This window comes from Alligator sinensis, unplaced genomic scaffold (genome assembly GCF_000455745.1).
Source record: "Alligator sinensis unplaced genomic scaffold, ASM45574v1 scaffold277_1, whole genome shotgun sequence".
NCBI classification, from domain to species: domain Eukaryota; kingdom Metazoa; phylum Chordata; order Crocodylia; family Alligatoridae; genus Alligator; species Alligator sinensis.
In genome coordinates, this window is record NW_005841899.1 from 1031511 (window position 1) to 1054760 (window position 23250).

At 44.3% G+C, this 23250-nt stretch overlaps 1 protein-coding gene and 1 pseudogene across 7 annotated transcripts in view; one reads left to right on the forward strand and one right to left on the reverse strand.

The window, feature by feature from the left end:
* Positions 1 to 23250, reverse strand: part of NCKAP5 (NCK associated protein 5) — a 461300-nt gene that overhangs the window by 245923 nt on the left and 192127 nt on the right. The window lies entirely within an intron of this gene.
* On the forward strand, positions 4337 to 8462 carry LOC112549359 (annotated as a pseudogene).

Here is a 23250-nt window from a genome sequence, read left to right on the forward strand (position 1 = left end):
TTTAAATACAATGGATAGGGAAAGGGGGAGAAAAGGAGAGGGGCACTGCCGAGAGATGCAAAGGTGAGTCGAAGGGAAAAACAAAACAGTAAACCCACAGGGACATAGGGGTAATAAAAGCTAATCCAGGAATTGAGATAAGAATCTTAAAGCACCCCTCAGAAAATCCCAGATCTGAGTTTTCACTTTAGAAAAATAATAGAGCAGGTATTCTGTTGCAAAAAAACCTCAGAAACACCACAACCATTGATTGGCAAGGGTCTTTGAGTAGATGTGATATCTTTTATTAGACCAAATGAGTAGTTGGAAAAAAGTTCTAGGCAAGCTTTGGGGTGCAGTCACCTTTCTTTAGGCATAAGGAGTCTCTGCTGGTCTGAGACCCCAAGGAATGACAGAAACTAAAAGTGTGGCAGGATGTCAGTGAAAATGTAAACAGGTAGAAATGAGAAAGACAAAAGGTAAAGCAGGTAAGGGAGGGAGAAGAAAGCATGGGGGAAAAAGGCCAAAGGGAGACAACAGTGATAGAATACAAGGTAGAAAAGAGGCTGTCTGTGAAAAAGGAAATAGTTGGAGATCAGGAAAACAGGAACGAAAGAAGCTAAATGTGTGGCAGGATGTCAGTGAAAATATAAATAGGTAGAAATTAGAAAAACAAAAAGGTAAAACAGGGAAGGGAGGAGGAAGAAAGCGGGGGGGATAAAAGGCCAAAGGGAAACACTTAAGTGATAATAATACAAGGTAAAAAAGAGGCTCTCGATGAAAAAGGAAATAGTTCAAAGTCAGGAAGACAAAAGGCAGAAAGGTAGGGGAGGGGAGAAAGGTGGGGGGAAAAGGGAATGTAAGTGGTCAGGTCAGGCAGGTACCTGGTGAATCAGATGTCAGGCAGGCTGTAATGTGTCATAAATCCAATGTCTATATTGAGTAATTGTGTTCATGATTTTTAGTATCCAGTAGGTTGATGAAGTGAAGTTCGTAGGATCGTCTACGAAAGGTGTTTTTTTAAGTTCCCTTGGAGGATTAGAGCTGAGAGATCAGAGAGGGAGTGATGCTTTGTGAGAAGTGTGCCCCCCACAGCTAGTTGGGTATTTTTTGCCTTTGATTGAACACACACCAAAAATCTTTCTGGTGTGCAGTTGTTGTTCGGTTTTACCTACATATTTTCCATCAGGGTATTTGGTGCACTGGATGAGAGACATAACATTTCTGGACGTGCAGGTGTAAGATCCAGGAACGGTGATGGTTCTGTTGTGGAGTGTAGTAATTGCGGGAGTCCAGACCGTGCCAGGACAAGAAATGCAAAACCTGCCGACACATCTCCACCACTCCCACAATAACTACAACAAGTTACTGCACAGTAGTGCAGTGGTTCTTAACCTTGTTAGTGTCACGGTTAGTGCTTGCCCATGATGCATTGCCATCGTGACAAACTATGTTGCCATAGCTCATTGCTATGGTGACATAGCACCTCATGGCTCTCGGAGCCAGTCTAACTAAAGCGCCGCCCCCACACACTCCCGGATCACATGTATAAACACCCTTGGTTTTGTCACTCGCGCTGCTGGGCAGGTCGCAATCACTACATGGACTTTGGCAGAACTGTCCCCTCTCTGGCCAGACTAGTCCCCCCATTGTCCAGGATGGGGTTTTCCTGTATTGTTCTCTGCGGCCTCTGGCACTGAGCATTGTCAGGAATGTGATACAGGATATGCTAGACTATGCAGTGAAGGGGCTGCTATGGGTAGGGGGTGATCCCAGCTGGGTGGGGAGGGTGGGGCAGACAGTGAGCTCATAGAGATGCCTTGGTAGGATATCAGGCATTGGGCCAGAGAGACAGTGACATCATAGATGGCTGACATCAACTTGTAGGGCAAATTCCAGAACCCCAGGCCAGAGACTCAGATCTGAACAGACCTTCATGGTGTCAGGTCTCTCTGGCTGAAGCTCATACAGGTGAGGGAGAATCTGATTCGTATTTCTGGTCCCAGGGCCACCTCTCTTACCTGTCCATCCCTCCTGCTCCACAGGTGCCATCCCCAGAAACTCTCAGGTTTGGGCCAAGTGGTGCAGCTGGGCCCCTCTCTGCCTGGTCCCCAACCCTTCCTCGTGGTTAATGAGTTCAGGGTTGTGGCCCTTCTGAGTCACGGTCTGTAATTCAGGCCCAGGTCACAGGGCCCTATCATGCAACAACATGCTAGTAACTTTGGTGTAAAAGCCAATTGTGAGCTCTGCCAAATCTCAGCCAGTTCAGACCAACCTGGAATGTCTGGGCTCAGGACAAAATACCCTGTTGTACCCTTTTGATAGGTGGGGAGCTTTGATCCTCATATCCCCCCGCAGCTCTGTCCATCTCTCCAGCTGTCTGTCACTCTGACTTGGGTGCTGCTGCACTGAAAACAAAGGGGCTGCTCCAAGCCTCAGCCCCTGGGGATCAAGCACAGACTGCTGCAAACCCAACAAGAGCTCTCCCCATCACTTCTCTGACTTCCACATCCTCCCTGCTCTGGTTCTCCCTTCCCTTCTCCCTCCTGCCATTTCCCTATTCTCACACCTGTTTCTGCAGAGCAGCTGAGCTGTTCCTGAAGGGATCTGGGGGAGGCAGTAAAGGACTGGGATTCTCCTCAGGTTCCTTCCAGGGAGGGCTCAGGTGGGTGGCAGAGACTCAGGGTCAGGAAGGAGAAGAGTCAGGCAGGAGGCAAAGGGGTTTGAGGAAGTCAAGCATGGGGCTAGGGACTCTGTGTCTCTGTGCCTGACAAAGGCAGTGCAAGTGAGAAGCGGGGAGGGGGGGGGGGACTTTTGGAGGTGTCTTTTATTGGACCAGGTGTAAAATTTGGGAGCGATGTTAGACAAGGGCACAGAAGAAGGGCACCTGGTGCCCAGAAACTTTTCTACCTAAGCAAAAAGACTACGACTGGGAGAAAAATATGACAGAAAAACCAGAAATTGAAGTGGGGAATTCTTTCCCACCTATACGGTTGGTCCAAGAAAAGATGTTCCTAAAATCACCTTGATCCTTGCATATTGCCCAGACCATCATGGCTACAACAATACTCAAACCCTATTGAGAGGAAGGATATGGCTTGTATACAAATGAGACAGACAAAGCCAATCATGGGGCAGAGCATTTGATGCTAGGAGATAATGGCCAGGTTGTTGCTTAGCGCAAGGTGATTGTGATCCAATGAAATTCCATACTGCCAAAGACAGAAGAGATTAAACCTGTAATTATATGGCCATGACATCACACCACATGATCAGTGGTTTCTAATCATCTAATCCCTCCAAGTTGAAGATAATGAGGAATACAACTGAGGAAAACATTACAAAAAATACAAATGGAAGTGGAGAGTCCTAGGGTAACAGTTCATCATCTGCCCAAAGAGCTATGACTCCACATTCGAGAAAGAGAAATCTGTGTCTCTAAGCCCCTCTGCATGCAGCAAGAAAGGGAAGGCAGCAACTAAGGAGCGAGCAGCAGTACATGGCAAGGAGAAAAGGGGGCAAAAAATGGCACTTGGTAGAAATTAGAAGGAGTGGGTTCTGCCATCTCAGTTGACTCAGGAACTGACAGCAGCAATGGGCTGTCCACCTCTCTGTCCACCACTTGAAGGGGCGGGGGGGAGGCTCACTTTATGAGTAAGGCTGACAGAAATTTGCTGACAACAAAAGAGACTCAGGGATAGTCAGGTCTATTCCAGGATCTAGGCAGTGGTGCACTCTAGTGATCCCAGGGACCTGTGCCCATTCTCTCTCCTCAGCAAGAATCACCTCTGCTTTTGGGTCCCCTCCAACTTGGCCTTGTCCCAGTTCCATTTTCCCTCATTCTTGGCTCCCTGCCAAGCATCCAAGCACTCATTTGGATATCTAACATCCCACTGCAAGGCCCTACGATAAAATGCATGGAGAAGGTAACCTAGACCATCTCATAGAAAAGAGAGATGTGGAGCATGGTCTTCTTCCTGGCTCATAAGGGAAAGGTGCATCCTTCCACTCTCATTGTGCCTTCAAAAAGACAGGACGTGGCCCGTGTTAATTCATCAGCAATACACTCCACTGAAACGGTTTGCAAATCTCCAAGCTGTAGCTCACAAATGGTATTAGCAACTTCTTGGAATCTGTTCAAAAATGCTACAATCACTTTAGCAAAAAGAAACCCAGGTAAAGGAGGGGATGGAACAGAAATTGATTGCAGCAGAAGTGATATTAACCAACCGTTTACATGTTTCTCAGGAGATTTAGCTAGAGAGTTTAGACGACCATGGAAAACTCAAAACCTTCTTAGAAGAAAAATATCAGATTGATAGACAGAGAAAGTGACAGAGCAAAAAAGAAACAACATATGCTTCATAAAGCAATGAAGGTTAGAAACAAAGCCTCAGTACAATTTAAATCTATCTATCTATCTATCTATCATACATACCTTAATGAGGTAATTGGTAAATGAATAGAGTCAATAGTAGCCAATGGATTTGCTGGCAATTCTATTTAGAATTTCATAAAGAAGTTCATGACTAAAACCCCCAATCTAACAACATGCACATGCTTTATTTTAAAAATGTCTGTGATCCCAGGGAGCTCAATCCCTGGGATCATGGGGACTTCTCCCATGATTACTTCCTAGCAAGCTGCACCAATGTTTGCAGGATCAGGGTACAACACAGATGGAAACTGGACCCTGTTGGTTTTTAAAATTTGATGAGCAGAGTTCTATAATGCTTGAAGGTCCTGATCTCCAGGTATCGTCTCCATTGTTGTATCTGTCTTTTCACCATCTTTCCATTAAAATAGTTATGTACCTCAGGCAAAACTCTGGCTATGCCAAAGTCAATGTCAAAACCCCCATTTAATTCAGTAGGGCCAAGCTTTTACCCTTACTCACCCCCAGAGCTGGGCTTTTATAGCAGAGTCTGGGACACAGACTCCTGGACCTGCAAGCAGTTTTCACTCAAAGTTTAGGACTATCCTAGAATTTATTGTTTTTCATGCCAGGTAATCAGCCACCTAGATCTGTGCCGATTGCTAGTAAAGGCAAAAACGATCAGATCATCCTCTCAGGCAAGAAGTCAGGGCATGGGGAGATGTCAAACTGAAAGATAAAGTGCACCCTGCCATGACGCGCATTGCTGTGCGGGAGTCACCAACTGGCATCGTTCCACACAACCTTACACATTCTCTCCGGAAACAAGTGAGCAGGATATAATGCTACAAGATGTGCTGTATTGTGATGGGTTGTGTGACAGATACTCTTTTCTTAACACCAAGGGCAACAACAGAGTGACAAAACTACAGAAGGCACTACAGCCTGGTGGCCACAGATTAGGAGGTAGTAGCATTGACCCAGTTCTGCTATATGTAAAGTGGGGGGCGGGAAACACTTTACCTCCTGCATTAGGGGCTAGGGTGTTAATTAGCAAAAGCCTGCGCAGTCCTTGAAAAACAAAAGCTGTACAGCAGACAGTGTTTAGATGCCTCATCCTGAGAAAGAGCAGGGAGCAGCACTGCCCAGGGAGAACACAGCTTCTGAGTTTTGGTGCGAGATGAAGAAAATGTCTGCAAATAAATTGATTCTTTTCTGTAAGGTGAAGTCAGCTAGTTGATAAGTGCTTTCTTGGGGGCGGGGGTGGGATGAATCAGAGGCAGTCCCAATGTAAGGCTTCAGCACCTGTTCAAATCTAGAACATGGAAGTGAGATTTGCTGTCATTTCCCACCCAGCATGCAACAGAGTCTCTGGACACAGGGTCCATTCCCCAGAGTGTGTCCAGAGGTGTATCCAACTCCTAGCCCCCCTGACACTTGTAATAGGGTAAACTGGCAAAATTCAATCATTTCTAGGCTTATGTGGGGGAGTTCTGGCCCTCCTGAAATCAGTGTCGAACCTCCCCTGGGCTTCAAGATGATCACAATTTTCTCCCACGGTCTTCAGACTGCATGTCAGCTCTTCAGAAACAAACTCAGGGAGAAGCAATGTCTATCCTAGATTGTCCTTCACTGACCTTTCCTGAACTGGCTGTTTCTTTATTTCCTATATTTACTCTGTTAGATTTATATCCCACCCTATCCAAAAGGCTCTGTCGCTTTTTGTGGGGGGCTCTTATCGTTTTTCCTAAAAGGTTGAATCGTGCCCAGTAGACAGATGTTGCCATGTACAGAAGGGAGAACGAAAGGACAGTAAACATGTTAATTAATTCCTTCTCATTTGTTTCTGCTACAGAGAAAGACCAAAGAAATGACTGATGAAATTACATATAATGCCGTGGTTTGTGGGTGAGGTAACAGACATCATATATCCAGCAATAATATAATATGAAGAGAGAAAAATAGCTGAGAGAGACATGAGAGATGAGGAGGCCAATGCCAAAAGGTTTGTCTTCATAGGGAGAAAGAGAACAGCCAGCAGATCACCAGGATGTGTGGAGAGGGAGTAGAAGGGAACTAACCCCACTGTTTTCTCACCAGTCACCTGGCCTGTCTCCAACAAAAAGCAGTCCACTGTCTCTAGGCAGAGACTTTTGGGAAGACAATCTTCCAGAGGCTGAGCCAGCAGCGGTACCTCCTCATCAGGCTGACAATATTTCTAATTTGTGCAGGGACAGCATGTGCATGGGAGCTCTGCTTGAGCATCCCATGCAGACTATCAAAACGGAGAAGTTTCCACATAGTCAAACTTACTTTAAATATGAACCAACAAGAAAGGATGGCAAGTTACAAAATTGTCTCATTAAGGAAGATATTTCTTCTGATTTCAAACAAGACCACCCAAAAACAGGCGTGTTTAGAAAATTATTTTCACGGATCAATGTCCAGGAAAGACTGCTAGGATCTGAGGAACAAGTACAAAGGGAAGGGCAAATGCCAAGGCAGCTTCAAGTCCCTGAGCATGTACAACCCACATCAAAGGGCATCAGGAAGCCGAGTTACTGCACAGGGGCTCTGGGGCTCAAACTTTCTACATCCCCCCTGCACACACTAACCAAGCCAAGGGCAGTCCACTCCGGAGTAACTCTACTGCAGATTGGCAGACAGCTTGCAAGAAAACCTTTCTTTTCATCATGCAGAAAGATATTTCCCGAAGAGGAAGTGCTACATAAGGCAGTGCAGGATGCTCGCAGCAAGCCCCTGCCAATATATGCAATTGAGCCTCAGCCGTTGCAGTCACTGACCAATATTTATGCTGATGCTTTTTTGAAAGAAATATGTGATGAACTAATGAGCAAATTGGTCTCTTCACAAAACCTACATGCTCAGGACAGCGCAATCCCTGGAAGTGATCCTTCACGTATCAGCACAGCTGTGGTTGATTCAACATTAAATAAGCTTTCCATATGTCAGGCCACAGACTTGCAGCCTTCTGAAGATCAGGGTCTCTTCCCTGACACAGACACATTGACGGCCAAAATTATCCACTCCAGTCTATCTGACCTTCTGCAAGAAAGTGCTCCCGAAGTCTTAGTTTATACAGACATGAAAAGCAACAAGACTACGTCGGTAGAGAGCTTAGGTGTTTTGATAAGGAGAGAAATGACTGATTACCAACAGGAAGAACCCTTAGCAAAAGCACCCTTTTCAGCTCTGCCTAAACCTCTAAAACCTGGGGGAAGTGATGAGAAGCTTTTAGACGATACTACCGAAAGCAATGCCCAATGCCAAAGTCCCACGCCATCTACTTTGGGGGTATGCCACAGATTTTTGGAAGATATAATCAGCAAGCTTTCATTTGATATTCTCCCTGCCACTGCCAGCACATCTTCCTCTTTAGAAAAGAAAATGGAACTTGCAGAATTTGACTTGACTCGCATGAAGATAATCAGTAAAGTTATGGCAAAAGTCTCTGAAGATGAGAACTCTTCTAGCCAGCGTACCGCATATCTGCATTCCAGGGAGGATATGATTCAAACAATTGCTAATTCGGTCTATAACAAGCTTTTGACACAGTTTCAGTCTAAATTCAACATGCTGGAGTGTTTAAGAAGGGGTGCATGATTATTTCTGAAGCTCTTTGTGACTTGGTTTGCCAAGAGATTTCTGGGAATCCATTGCAGAACTCTCTTTCTGGAGAATTACCACTTCACCACCATGCTGAAGCTGACAATATTGTTGAAAATACACCAAGAGAAGTTACTGAGTCTTCGGATAACCCAAACAGTTAATCATCAGATCTTAGTAAAATAGTTCATCTTATCACAGAAAAACTAGAAGCAAATGTTTTGTCAACATTTTCGTCCCTCTTTCCCACTGCAGATTTGGATGCAGAAAAGAGTTTGTTACTGAATGATGCAACTAGAAAAATACGATGTGCTTTGCAAAGTACTCCTGACAAAATATCAGATGAACATGAATGAGCGTGTCAGTGAAAGAGAAGTTTTACACACTGAAGACAGCCGAGCTATGGGAGACCTGGTCCCTTCAGCTTGCACAAGTACAGTAGAACGTTCTGGTTGTGACATTTTTATTTGCAGAGACCTAACAAATAGGAAAGATATTTTAGCTCATAGGATAGCAGCTTCAATAGCAAAAGAAGTTGCCAAACCAGAATTTCAAGCCAGTTCAGAGGAGGAGACATTGCTTACTTCATCTTCAACAACAGAAGGTGTTAGGATTGTTGAAAAACTCCCTACTGATCTTGGCATCACAAAGAAGATTCCAAAACCTACTTCAAACCCATGTATTCCTGTGCTACCCATGACATTTGTGGAAGAAATATTAAGTAGATTCCTGTCAAAAGTCTTAAGTTCAACTGATGGCAGAAGCCCTCGGTACAGAAGATGTTTATCAAGAGCTGAAGTGGATGAAATTGCTGAGAACCTTAAACAGGGCCATGGAACAAGGCCTGTCCAAACATAAAATCAACCTTGTGGCAGCTAAAATGAAGAACAACATCTACATCTGGAACACGAAGAAGCAGTTAATCAAGTTGTTCTTTCCATTTCCAGGAATATTTTACAAAAATCTGGATCTGAGCAAGACCTTTATGACGATGTAACAGGTTTCAATGCACTTTTCCCTTGAGAAGTGGCTACTGCAATAATTGAGGAACAGAAGAAATGGGGGTTGATACAGGTATGTATGAGGGAGTGACACTGGCTAAGTTAGGTGATGTACTCAAGGTTACGCAGGAAGTCTGTAGCTAAGCCAGGAAGTGACTCTAGGCCTCCTGAATCTGCATTCACTGACCTACCCAACGACCATCGTTGCTGGCCTACCCACCATATCCCATGCAGCACTGCAGGAAAGAGATAGTTAGTTCCTGACATTCAGGCACTAAACTCCGCAGAGCTTGACAGCAGAGGATCCTGTCAAGCTGGTTATCACTGCCATAGCCTAACACGCACCGGGCTTATTCACTCTGCCTGTAGCTTCCATTTTGACTAAGCGTGATGGCCGAGTGATAACAAGACTGGACTGGAAATCCAAAGGTGTTTCCCTGCACAAAATCAAATCCTGTCCACAGGAAAGTCTTGTTTCTTGAGGAAGGACATTGGACTAAATGACCTTTGGAGACCCTTGCTCTATTCTTCTATATTAAAAGATTGCTTTCTTTTCTCCACAGCAGCTGCTGCCAGTGCTCCAAAGAAACAGTCTTCCTTTTTTAAGAAGATACCGAATGCTCTGTCCAGAGCGCGCTCTCTTCTCTCCAGTTGCCTACCACACCAAGGAAATTTCAGAAAGTCGCACCAGAGACTACACCTACACATTAAATTGTTTTAGGAACAATATAAATAGCGTTAGGAAAAAATGTGGTCTGGTAGAAGCTGCTGATTGTACTTTGTGATCGTTTGCTACTTCATTCTCACGTAGTCAGACTCAACAAAGAGGGCAGACAGAAACGGCAGACAGGAGGCCTGCTCCACAGGGAGGTGGGAGGCTCCTTTTAGGAGGTGTTATTCAGGAGTTAAGGTGCACTCCCAAGCCGTTGGCTGGGCCACAGGAGGGGAGTTGGAGAGAGAGGTCAGGAGCCAGCCCAACCAGCAGGTAGTACCACAAAGGACCAGGCATCTCCTGGAGATAACTTGGAGGTGCCACCTAGCGAGGGTGAGGAGTTAAAGCCAGCACATAATGCCATTTGGAGAGAGCAGCATTCTCCACCTGGGACCACAGGGTGATCAGAAGCCCCTGGAATCACAGGTGCTGACCCATCGTTCTCAGCGTCAGTAGAGGGAACAATTTTCTGAGTCTTTAGCTATAGTGACTAGGGTTTAACCCAAGCTCTCTAAGCAGAAGAGCACAGCTGCCTGAGGGTACAGCTGCCTGGGGAGAGCAAACACCCAGAACTGAGGACCAGTCTGTCTTGGCCTGGCAGTAGAGAGAAGTGAAGGGCATGTTGGTGTCCTGGACCCCTGCTTCCCCTTGGGAGCTCAAAGTCACCAAGGGAGCCTTCAGACTCACTCCTATGAGGGCCTGAATCATCTCTGACCCATCTCTAATTTGTGCCCCATTTCCCTGAAGGCCTGAATGACTCTGGTGCTGGGGGGGAGAGCAGGATACTGCCAAGGTCACTGCTGCCCGAAAATTCAAAGCTTCGTGGGAAGAGCCCCTAAGTTAGGGCTGGCCCTCAAATAATGAAGATTTCTTTAATATGGGCTGCCTATACATGTGTTCATTGGCATTCTAATTAGGATGTGTTGTAACACACACGGTTAATTGAGTCTGCTCCACGCTCTAATCAGAATACTGCTGCAGCACCACAGCAGCACATGTATTAAGCCTCCACGCATTTTAAAATGGCTGCAGGGTGCTTTAACTAAACCTCATCAAATGAGGTTTAGATAAAGCATCCCGCAACCATTTTTAAATATGCAGGTGCTTAATACACATGATGGTGAGGCATTTTGATTAGAGTGGCTGCCAGGAACCACTCTAATTAAAACGTCCCACCTCTGAGCATGTGTATAGGCAGCCATGATTTCTTTAAGCTCTTGCTTTTTTAACTCCCCATAAGTGGGGACAGTTTCCAGGCTGCTGGCTGCCATATAGGCAGAACAGGAAACTCTGATGCCTGCTCCCACCAGGAGCTTGCACTGCCTGCCCTAGGGCATAGCTTCTCCACAATGATGTTCTAGTGTAAGCCACAGCCTGTGGGCTCCTGAAGCCTGTTCCAGTGAGTCCAGTTTCTGTTCTCCACTGTTCCTCTTGCACCTCTAACTTCAGGAGTGCCTCTCATCCTTCTCCAGACCAGGAAGGGGCTCCACTGAAACCCCCCATACTCATTCTCAGGCCTCTTAGCAAGAATGGGCCTGCCTGACCTAGGGCTCACAGGATGGAGGAGATGGGGGACAGGTAGTATCTGCACTGGCATTCTCCATCATCCTTCCATGTGAGGTGTGTTGGGCTACCAGAGCGAGGAGGGAGAACTGCTGCCTCCTAAGGAGCCTAGGGTTACCATATGTCTGGGTTTTCCCCAAACATGTCCTCTTTTTTGGCCCCCTGTCCTCGCGTCTGGGCGGAGTTTTTAAAATGCGAACAAATGTCTGGGTTTTTGCATTGCCTCTGCATTTCCCGGGCAGAAGCAGCTTGAATGCCTGGGGCTGGGAGCAGTGGGCAACATGATTGGCTGTCAGGGGTCACATGCTCTGCAGGTGGGCCCGGCAAGAATGTATGTGCATGTGCAAGAGCTGCATGGGCAGCAGGGCTAGAGGGACAGGGGTCTCTGGGTCGGTAGTGAAGGGCACTAGCAGTCTTGGGGGGTGGAGCATGGGGCTGTGGGTCAGGAGTGAGGGGCACTAGCAGGGTTGGGGGGGCAGGAGCTTAGGAGTGAGGGGCAGAAGCAGGGCACAAGCATTCCCCTCCCCCCCACTCCACAGGTGTCCTCTTTTTTGATCTTGGAAATATGGTAACCCTAAAATTAAAAATCATGGACTCAATATAGACATTGGATTTATGACACATTATAACCTGCCTGACATCTGATTCACCAGGTACCTGGCTGACCTGACCTCTTACCTCCACCTTTTGTCTTCCCGATTTCCAACTATTTCCCTTTACATTGAGAGCCTCTTTTTACCTTGTATTATTATCACTGTAGTGTTTCCCTTTGGCCTCTACCCATTTACATTTTCACTGACATCCTGCCATACTTTTAGCTTTTCTCATTCCTCGGAGTCTCAGATCAGCAGAGACTCCCTATGCCTGAAGAAGGGCAACTGCACCCAAAAGCTTGCTCAGAACTTTTTTCCAACTACTCAGTTTGTCTAGTAAAAGATGTCACATCTACTCAAAGAACCTTGCCTGCCTATGTCCTTAGACCAACATCACTACAGCCAAAAACCCAACAACCATTGATTTATATTTGAAACATCTGGGTTTATATCTTGTGAATCATTTTTGCAAACGTATCAGTGATAACATTATGTGACACCCTGTGGTACCCTTAAGAGGATCTCAAGGTGCCCCAGGGTGCCACAGCACCCTGGCTGAGAATCACTGGTTTGGATCATACTTAATGCAATCCAGTCTATGGATGATTTCTGTTCCTAGAGGGAGGCTGGGAGATGCCTCAGTAAATTCTTTGTGTATGTAAAATTTTATCTTCACTTTAAAGTTATTAAAGACAAGTGCAGAAAAAAGAAAGCCCCCCATGTTTAAGGATTTGTGACCTGAAGGGAATGTCTGTGCAGGAATCAAACACTCTCCATAGCCTCTCACAGCCTTGCCGAAGTTGAATATAACCATAAACAGCTGCAGCAGGAGGACGTGTATGCCTGCTTTGCGCCAACGGATCTACTCGTTGCTCCCCATTCCCTGCTAGTATACAGCACATTGTCTTAGATGACAAGCCTTTTTATATCAGACATCTCTAAATGTGGCAGTGATCATTTTAGTCTACTCTGGGTGCATCTACACGTTCAATTAATTCAAAGCAATAAACTCCAAAGCAATTTGAGCTAGAGCAATTTGAGTCAGGGCAGAACTGTTTACATCACGGCCCGGGGCATGGGGGAGGTTAGCTCAAGGCTCTTGAGGGGTTGTCTGGGGCACAAGGGTGCTAAAAATGTGGAGTCATGTGGCTAAGTGGCAGGCAGGAGTCTGGCCCCCTGCTGGCTGGCTGGGCTGACCAGGTGCAATTTACACCTATGGCCAGCATCTATAAGTGTGTTTAACTGCAGTTAATTACCCTGACATAAGATAGTACTGTCCTTAGTACTATCTTACAGCAGAGTAAATTAGTTTACTAGGTCTAATAGCATTGCACATGTAGATGGTGATGCCTTACTCTGCAGCTAATTAGTCTACTCCGCAGCCAAGTACACATGTAGATGCAGCTATGGTGATTGACCAGATGCAAGTGCAAACTAAGAACTGTTGCCGATGCATGTTGTTGGAGGACTGGGAACACAAAATGACAATGCACAAACCAATGGGTATGGTGCACAGATAAAATATGACAAATGACTAAACTGTGATATGTGGGCAGCTTGGTAAATCACACCAGAACTTACAGATCATTATTGAGTTAAAACAATATTTTTAAAAGGTAAATTTCATCTACCACAAGAACATTTACCTTTGACTCAATAACAAACAACAAAAAGATAGACATGTAAAAGATACCTGGTTTTGATTAATGACAAGGCAACAAATCACAAGGTATTGTTTACCTTTAACTAAGTCATGCAGAATAACTTGATGTAATTTATCTGCTTGGAGAGTAGATTGAAAATCATGTATAAGTTACTTGGCATAATTGATCAGTGAAAACACAACAGAACTATATTCATGTTGAAATTATCACTGTTAAAACAATGTAAAAATATTATACTGTATTTAATTTTCAGTGTGTTAGCTGTATCCTCTTTTTATCTTCATACAAACACTTGCACCAGGAACATTTTTCAAAAGTTAAAAAAAAAAAGAAACCTCTATATGCATTAAGTGGTAGGTTAATAAACTTGCACTTCTTATTTTAAACATGTAATAGTTTTCTGAGAGCAGATGTAGAAGAGTAATTAACTTGGTATATCCTCTATTAATGATTTTATTGCATCTACCTGGTTTTGAAATATGCAATCAAGTATGTGAGACTATTTCTGACTTCAATACGTTAGGGTTTCTTTTTTGACTTAAGTTTCCTATTATACGGTCTTCAGAATGAACTTTCCAAAATTCTTATCCCCATACAGATAAAACTTGATGATCATTTTGCCTGGTTTTCTGATAGCTTTCCGTATTGCCTCATACCAATGCCTAGCAGTTGTACATAGATCTCTTCATCATAATACAAGACAGAATCAAGCATATATCTTCTTGAGGTGATAAGTCTGACTACATCTCACATAAAAATGATTATGGTGTCTGAAAAACAGCCAGGTGTTGGTTTAGTTTAGTTTTCTTTAACATATTTCTTCCTGAGAATTTCTCCTGGATTCTGTATCACCACAAAAATAAACGTCCCCGTTTCATTATATGTATCGATATTTATTTGTGTATTCTATTCTTGTAGTGAGAAAATCAGATATTAAAAAAAACTCATTTACATAGTACAAGGGCAGGTTCATTTCATGTGAGTGACTGATTATTGATGAGAACGGGGGTTCACAATCTGGCTGCTGGTCAATAGAGAAAGGTAATTAAATTTACAGGATCAAGTTCTGAGGCCAACTAAACACGCACGCTACAGTTAAGGCTTTCCTTTAAACTCTGACTGTAAGGAAGCAGCCCAACAAAGGAGCCATACACATAACAAATTTACAGTGGTTTAAATAAAGGGGTCAACAGGGACTTGAATTCAAGGTAATACTACACCACCTAAATTATACCAAACAAGTGTAATCTCTCTGTGGTTTGCCTAGCCCAGTGGTTCCCAGTCAAGCTGTTGTGGAAGCCCAGTGTGTTGCAAGACCTTGTTAAGGGTGCCACTGTATGGGTGCTGCCACTGTCACAGGTACCACTGCTATCAAGTGAAAGTGTCCTGCGCACCTTGTGCAGACCCAGATCTGGAAGCAGCTGCAGCAGGAGCATTTGCTTTTGCAAGAAGCACTTCTTGGGTCAGCCCTGCACATTCCTCCTGGAAACAGAGGCAAGTGGGCCAGCTCTACCTGGCAGCAGCAGTGGCTACCTGAAGAAATACACAATGCACGCAGATAAATCAAATAAATCTAATGCAGGCAGCAACACCTGCTTGCTCCTGATGAAACTTCTTCCACATCTGACTCCGCAGGAGTTGTGTGGGGTACTTTCATTTGGCAGTGGTCGCACCACCCTAGTTGAGAACTACTGAAGTAAGCTGAAAGAGTACAGCAGTGGTTCTCAACTGGGGTGCCACCAAGTTCTGAAAAAAAGGTATGGAGGGGTGCCCTTTATCTAAAAAGCTGGAGAACCACTGGCCTACCTGTTTGCCCAACTCAAACAAGCTAATATATGCTCCTGCCACCTAGTGACCCACTACATGCAGGTACCCCAGAATAGCTGAGCATCTGTCCCCTCTGGATCTTAGTGTAACTTACCACATGACTCAAAACTGATTTAAGTTACACCACAGTAAACATGCAGTGTGTTGAGATCCCAGGTTTTTCACATTTGAATGACAGTTAGGTACTAAAAAAGATACAGTAATTCAGTTTCTTCTTTAGTTCCTTCCAAAGCCCTTTTTAGTCAATACTGAACCAATACCCCAAAATGAAGCTTGCAGTAAATACTTCTTGATAAGAAGAAAAACAAATTTTCACTACATGATCACTCCATGCTATTCAATTATTATTAAAGTACCATGTGGTATTGAATAAGATAAAAAGTACAATTACCTGTTCACATACCACACACACCATTTTTCCCAAAATTGGGGTGTGTCTTAAGTGAGGAAGCTGATTTTCTGCCTGGAATAGAAGCATGCACTCTGATTCTTGGTCTACCGGATCAGCAGTGGCACTTCTATTCAAGCAACTGAGGGAGTCAATTGACTTAATCGATCATTGTTAGTGATTGTCTGTGCTTTTTAATGGTGTTGATATTCTGCTAACCTTTCCTTAAGCAATTTTGCTTTCAGTTAACTGCTTCAGTTTCAAAACCCTGGAGACTCTTTTATTAGCTGTTTTCAAAAATCACAGATCCATGCACAGTACTAGAGTTTTAGAGTTTGCTTAAGCAGGAAAGGGAGGGCGAGTGAGCTGAAGCTTAGGCTCTGCCCCTGTTCTATTCAGACATAGTTTGGAAAAGTCTCTCTCTTCATTCTGCTTTCCCAGAAACAAGGTGCATGTCTTATTTGGGGGCATAAGGTATGTTGGAAAATACAATAGTAATTATTTTCCATTATTTTGATCAAGAGTATTTTTTGCTACGTAACCTAACTTGACTCATGTCTGTAAAAGCTGCTGACCCTTATCTCAGAAGTGGATATATTTTCTTGAGGGAAGGAAGATACCTGTTTATGACTAACAAGTTTGTATGTAGATTTAGTACCCTGTGGAATGAAAATTATTATATAAAACTTTCAATGAAGACTAAACCATTGGGCTAAGTACAAACCGTCAAAAGGCCCAAGGCTAAATCAATTCAGCCTTTGTGGGTTAGTCTAAGCTGCAGGGATTAAACTGAAAAACAACTGGATGCATATTCACTTTTGATTCAGGAAATGCAGCTGTGGCAGGGCACCTGTGGTGCCTGCCACTCAAAGGGTCTAAGTAGGCAGCAGAGACAGCATGCAGGTGGCTGCACTCCCCAATCAGGAGTCACATGGCCAGCAGAAGTCTGCCTGATTGGGGAAGAGGACTCAGCTGCTAGCAGTAAGAGAAGGCTTGAGCATTATAGCCAGCAGCAGCTGAGCATTGAGCAAGCTTGAGCATTATAGCCAGAGGCAGAACATTGCCCAGCTGGAGTTGCTGCTTAGGAACACCCAAAGGACAGGGTAGGAACTCTGGGGATGGAGGAGGTTCCTGGTCCTGGGGAATGACCTAAAACACTCTGCTGGGGTTGGATAGTGTGGTGGGGCTGTTTCTGGCAGGGCAGCTTCCAAGAAATGCCACACCTGTGCCTCCCCAGTGAAGGGCGAGTATGGGGTGCCAGAAAGCCTCAGCCCCTGCTGCCTTGCAGATTACTACATGGAGGGGAAAGGCTATGGAAGTACATCTTCAGAGAAAAGCATAGGGGCCCAGGCCCACTGAGTGGGGCCTGAGGTGGTGTCCAGGTAAGTCAACAGATGCCTGAGGCCCAAAGGGGCATAAAGCCCAGAAGAGTCCAGGTATGTCAACAGATGCCCAAGGCCTGAACAGCTGCAGGCTGAGTTAGGGGGCCCAGGAAAGTCACCAGATGCCTGAGGCCCAGAGGCCCCCCATGAGGAGGCAGAGCAGTAGGGACCTGGCAGTCATGCAGAGTAGGGCCTCAAGATGGTCTGAAGGGCTCCATAGGGGCTGGCTGGACTAACCACAGCCAGCTGCCATGTAGAGTAGGGTCTTACGGTGGCCTGAAGGACTGCATACAAGCTGACTGCAGTAGCAGGAGTGGAGGCCCCAGTAAGCAGGCATGAGTGAAGGCCGAGGTATGTCCAAAGATGTTTGAGGCCTAGTCAGGCCAGAGGCCAGAGCAGCCCAGTAAAGGCCCGGGAAAGTGCTAGTAGAATTTGGATCCCACCTGTGAGGCAGGGGACATGGTATAAGGGGAAGTTCAGAGCCATGTAATACACCTTTGCCATCGGGCTTTAAAAATCCCCCCCTCCCCCTAACTTATTGTTTACATCAAGGCATGGCAAGCGAGTGTAGGTGGGCAGACTGCCCAGACAGGGAGGCGGGGCAGCATGAAGACCAGCCCCAATAGCTACGCTGTTACAGCAGCCATGTGTCTGCAGTGGCTCAGACCAGAAACCAGGGGGCCCTAGAGCATGGCTCTCTGGCATGTAGCCAGGACAGGCTGTGTATTCACTCTCTTCCTGCTGCCCCGGAGGTCTCTGGGATTTGCAGTCCAGAATCACAAAAACAGGACTCACAGGGTTGCTCATCACTTCCTCTTCCTGCTTCCAGGTGCCTCTGGGATTTGTAGTCCACAGTCGCAGCCAGAATTAACTTTCAGTAACTTTAACAGGGCAGGGCAGCTCTATACTAAGGGTAAGGGGGGTTTAACTGCCCCCCCCCCACTCCCTGCCCCCCAGATCCCAGCCAGGGTTTGCCTGGGGTGGGGGGCAGTCTCTGCCTCCCTCCCTCCCCCCCCACCCAAACCAAAACCCTTCTCTGCTGGAGGAGACAGCACAGCCCAGGGCTGGAAAGCATGTTGGGATGCTGGGGGATTGTGATTTAACTTGAACCAGAAAGGGTCTGGGACAGAAGTTTCATAAACCTGTTTGACCCAAATCAGTTAAGTCTGACACAACATTCGACCAGATTTATCTTAAACCAGTTTTAGCCATTTTGAAACTGGTTTATGTGCACTGAGCTTCTGTTCTGTTACAGATTTACATCAGTTTCTGATTACTTAAACCAGTTTACGTGTAACTTCTCTCCTTAGCCTTATATACATGTTAAATTGGTTCCCCTAGTCACATGTTATGTAACATGCAAACAAAAATAAGCTTGCATTTTATATTTCAAACAGCTTCACTTTTCTTTTTTCTCAGCTAAGATTTCAATAGTGAGATCTCAGATGCTCAAAATTCATGTTATTACAATATGTTTTAGTGTTCCTTTACATGTAGGTAGAAAAGTGTTCTAAAATAATTAAAACTAAGCTAAATGTATGTTGTCATACATTCTTCTGCTTTTTCTACTATTCATCAACTCTAAATATGCAGTAATGTGTAAAGGGTCTCACAGTCCTGGAACCAAGTTTTTGTAAAGGGATAAGGGATCAGACAAAGGTAAAAGACTGAAAATCTGAGAACTGAAACTAGCTTCATATGTAGATCTTTTAATTCTGACTCAAGTTGCACACAAGAAAGTTTTTTCCTCCGATTGTTTTTAAATGAAGAGGAAAAGTAATAACTAGAATGCTTAAACTGTTGGAAAATTAAACCAACAAATATTCACTGACCTACCTATACTTTTCACAGTTGGGATCACATGCAAAGCCGTTAAATTCAAAACAATAATCAAAATGCCCAAAGACCTTCCTGTGTCACAAGTGAAGAGTAGGACAATTTTATGAGAAGTTCTATTCACTGACCTATTTGATGAGCTGCTAAAAGATGAAGAATCAGTACTTTCCAGGAGAATTACTTACAGTGCAAGAGCTTGCTTTTTAGTGACTTTATTATTATTATTATTTTTTAGAGAGAAAGACTTAGTGTGGGATCTGTTTTAGAGGACACACTATTGCACTGTACTTAGTAAGTTGTTCCCATTATTGAGCATTCTGATCAAAGGGCAATTTTATAAACCCCACCTTAAAAATTCATGATAAGAAATGTGGAAACAAGTCACAATGTCAGGTATACTTTGCAGTCCTTAACATCTCATTATTGGTTCATTTCTTTTAGAGGTCTCTTCCAGTCCTACTTTTCTATGATTCTCATTTGTAAAACTGTAATCCATTTGGAAAGACTTTTTGACAAAGACATCTCAATGAAAGAGACTCAGTGAATACCTTATTAAAGAAAGACAACGTTGATCATATATAAAAATTTAAAAGGTGTAACTAACAAGTTTTGTGCCATGGGCAAAATTTCCCTGTACCTAGGATGGCATGGGAGAACAGAGTAGTTTTTGACATGGCAAAGAATGGATGCAGGGGGGGGGGGGGGGGGATGAGGAGGGGGCAAGAGGTGCCATTTTGGTGCTCTAAGTGAGCACCCAAGTCTGGTGGCTGCCTCAATTTCCCCCCGGTTACACTACTGAAAAAATGTATATAGGAATCATTAACATTCTAAGTTCTGTCGGTATGATTAGCATCTTTTAACAGTGAAGCCAGAATGTTTATTCTTCAAGGTATTAAGTATAATTGCTTAATAAAGTGAGCTGTCACTGCTACTGGGCTGGGCTGGAGCTGAAGCAGGTGGCAGAGGGCAAGCCATGGAAAAAAAAACAGCTCTGTCCTTCCATTCCCCACCTCTACTGCCTGCCTCCTACAACTTCCCCCATTGTCCCCCACTACCTATCCCCCTATAGCCTCCCCAGAACTAGCCCCTCCCCCTGCCCCCCACTGCTTCCCCAACCACTTACTCCCCTGCTGCAGCAGTCCGGAGGACAAATTTAATATGACCCTCCAGTAATTAGACTTTATATATGGAGTATTATAACAAATTTATCAAATTTCTGAGTATGGAGATAATTTTAAAATACTTTCAAAAGAAACTAGCAAAACAAGGCAACCAGGCCGTGAAATGACATATTTTTAAGAGTCAGTGTAGTTAAGAGCACTGTTCCAAAAGAAAGAAAAACCCTGTACTGCTCATACATGGTAATTTAGAATCATCAACTACAGCCACTCAGAAAAAAAGACCTCTGTGTCCTTGTAAATGGCCCTTTGCATACATATGCTTAATGTTCTGTGCTGGTCAAAGGAACAAACAACATATTAAACTATATTAAGAAAAAGAAGAAAAGATACTGAAAATAGTATATCATCATTAGAAAAATCAATGGTAAGCCTTCACCTTGAACACTGAGCTCTACTTTTATTACTTCATCTCAAAAAAGTATGGAGAATGTACAAGAGGTCCAGAGGATGACAACAAAAATTACTTGAAGGCAGGAAATCACTTCTAGATGTTAAAAAGAAAAGATTAATGATATCTAATAGTTCAGAAAGTACATGAACAAACAAAGACATTAAGCAAATATATATAGGAGATAATGAAAAGTACACAGGTCAAGTTGTTGTGCATATATGTACCATCTTTAAGGTGTATGTATATCCACTATAATCTCTTGTGTGTATATTGAACATAAAGCTTACACCTGGCTTCACTGATTTCTTTTCTGTAGAGCTGGGAGAAATTTGTTGCCCCAAACTTATTTTGCCAAAAATAATTCTGCTTCAGTTAACTGAAGTATTTTGCAATTTAAATTGCTTCGGCAAATTATCCCAGTTGGGGGGGGGGGGGGGGGAAGGGAAAAAAAAAAACATCAAATACCCGCGGGGGGGGGGGGGGGGGGGAAATGGAAAAAAAAAAAATCTGGAAAAGAGAAAAGTTTCATTTAGACATCTTAAAAATGAAATATTTCAATTTTCTTATTCAATGTGTCGTTTTATTTCCAAAATTCCCTTCAATTACTTTTTTTAAAAGTTGAAAAAGCTCAAAATCTAATTAGGCTGCTTGTGATTTCAGTTTCATTCAATGCTAGACATTTTTCCCAATCTCTTTTGAACTGACAGCAGGAAGAAGAAAAACCTACCAAAAAGAATCAAATATTTACACAATGTTTATCAAAGTGCTTCAGTATGTGTGGTATTCCTTCCTAGGACAGGCTGCTCAGCAGCTGGAAGATCTCAACCCTTATCTAAAGGACAGGAAAGAGGGGATACACAATAAAGTAAAAAAACCAAACCCTTATTTTAAATTGCCAAATGGAAATACAAGAAGGACCTCTGCAGGCGATATCTTTTATTGGAACTTTTATATAGTTGGGACATGGACAAACTTTTGCTACCACATACCCTTCTTAGGTCTCTGAGAAAAAAGCAGACACAGCTTGAACTAACTAGAAGACAGAACAAAGGCCCATGGAAAACTGCATATGTAAACAAAAATAGGATATAAGAGATATTGTATAGCTGACAGACAAGAGAAATGCTGTAGAAAGAATAACCCGGTAAGCTGAAGAGCAAAACCACTTGAGAGGGTTGTTTTCACCTTGGAGTGCAGAGAGGTAAGTGGCAGATCAGTTGGATTGTAATGAGCCATGAAGGCAACAATAATATGAACTCAATACTATTGTTAAGTCCCTGGTTCTTAGTGTCCAGTAAGTTAAGGAATTTTTGTTCCGTGGACCAATCTTTTCAAGGTGTTCTGTGAGTACTATTTGCAGGTATTCTATCACTATCATGGTATAAAAATTTCATAAGAGAAATGCATGTTCCAGTTTTGGAATAAATTCATGAACATTATATACTGGGTTATGTCAATGGAAAAACTAATAATGGAAAATGTTAAGAGCAACTTACTATTGCAATTAAATACTGCATTTACTCAAATGCAAGATGAGGTTTTTTCCCAGTCACCATGGGAGCAGGGAGAAGCCTGGTCTCGGACTGCTGGGGCAGGCAGCTACTGTGTGGACCTGGCTTTGCGCTTGTAGAAAAGTGGCAACTGAGCCATTGCCAGCCCTGGGCCCTGCCAACCTTGGCTCTCAAGCTGTAGGGGAGGGGGCACACAGTGGCTAGGGACAGACATTACACATAAACAGTTTAAGTGATGAGAAAGTGGTTTAAACCTGTAAAAGAACAGATGTTCAGTGCACATAAACCTGTTTGAATATGGCTGAAATGGGTTTGAGATAAACCTGGTTGAATGGAGTATCAAACTTAACTGATTTGGGTCAAACTGGTTTATGCAATGTCTGTCCCAGACCCCTTGCTAGTTTAAGTTAAATCAGACTCCCCCAGCATCCCAGCATGCTCTCTGGGCTGGGCGGGGCTCTCTGCTCCACAGCAGGGCTGGCCCTTCCCCTCTGCTCCCTGACTGCAGCTGTGGCAGAGACTGCAGGCAATCTGCCTGGCTTCTGCTCCCCCCATCCCCTCTAAGCAGTGATTCCCTGGTCCCCTCTGCCTTACACAGACAGATAGCATTAGCTAGTGGACCACACACTGGCTACAGTCCGTGCTGTGGCAGGTGGGACAATGGCAAAATCAACAGATAGCTGGTAATGCCCCTCTGTTGTTTTCTTAATGGGGTGTTAAACACTGAGTTAGGGGCAATGAACACTGTTAGTAATTCCTAGCTGGGTTGGTCGGGGAGGGAGAAGGGGGGGCTCCTCTCTAATCAGAGCGTCCTGCCAGGGCCCGGCCACACCCCTCTCAGCTCAGCACTGTGGATAGGGAAGGGAGGGCTGCTCTAGCACACCCCAGCTTCTAGCCTGAGCCACTGCAGGCATGTGCCTGCATTTTTTCAGTCCAGAGGGGATGTCTCTGCAGTTACAAACTGGTTTAGCCTAGGCAGCTTAGACTAACCTGCAATGATCGAATCAATTTAGGCTCAGGCTTTTTGAATCTCTGGCCCTAGCCAGTAAGGGTAATGAAGGGGAGACTGCTTAATGCCTGGGGAAGACTGCATGATGGGGGGAAGCACAGGGGAGATCTGTGGGGGTGGGGTCAGAGGGGAAACTGCACAGCATGTTGAGGGGTTGGCAAGGGATAGACCATGCTGCGTGCCTCCTCTCCACCCTCTGCTTACTTTAGGC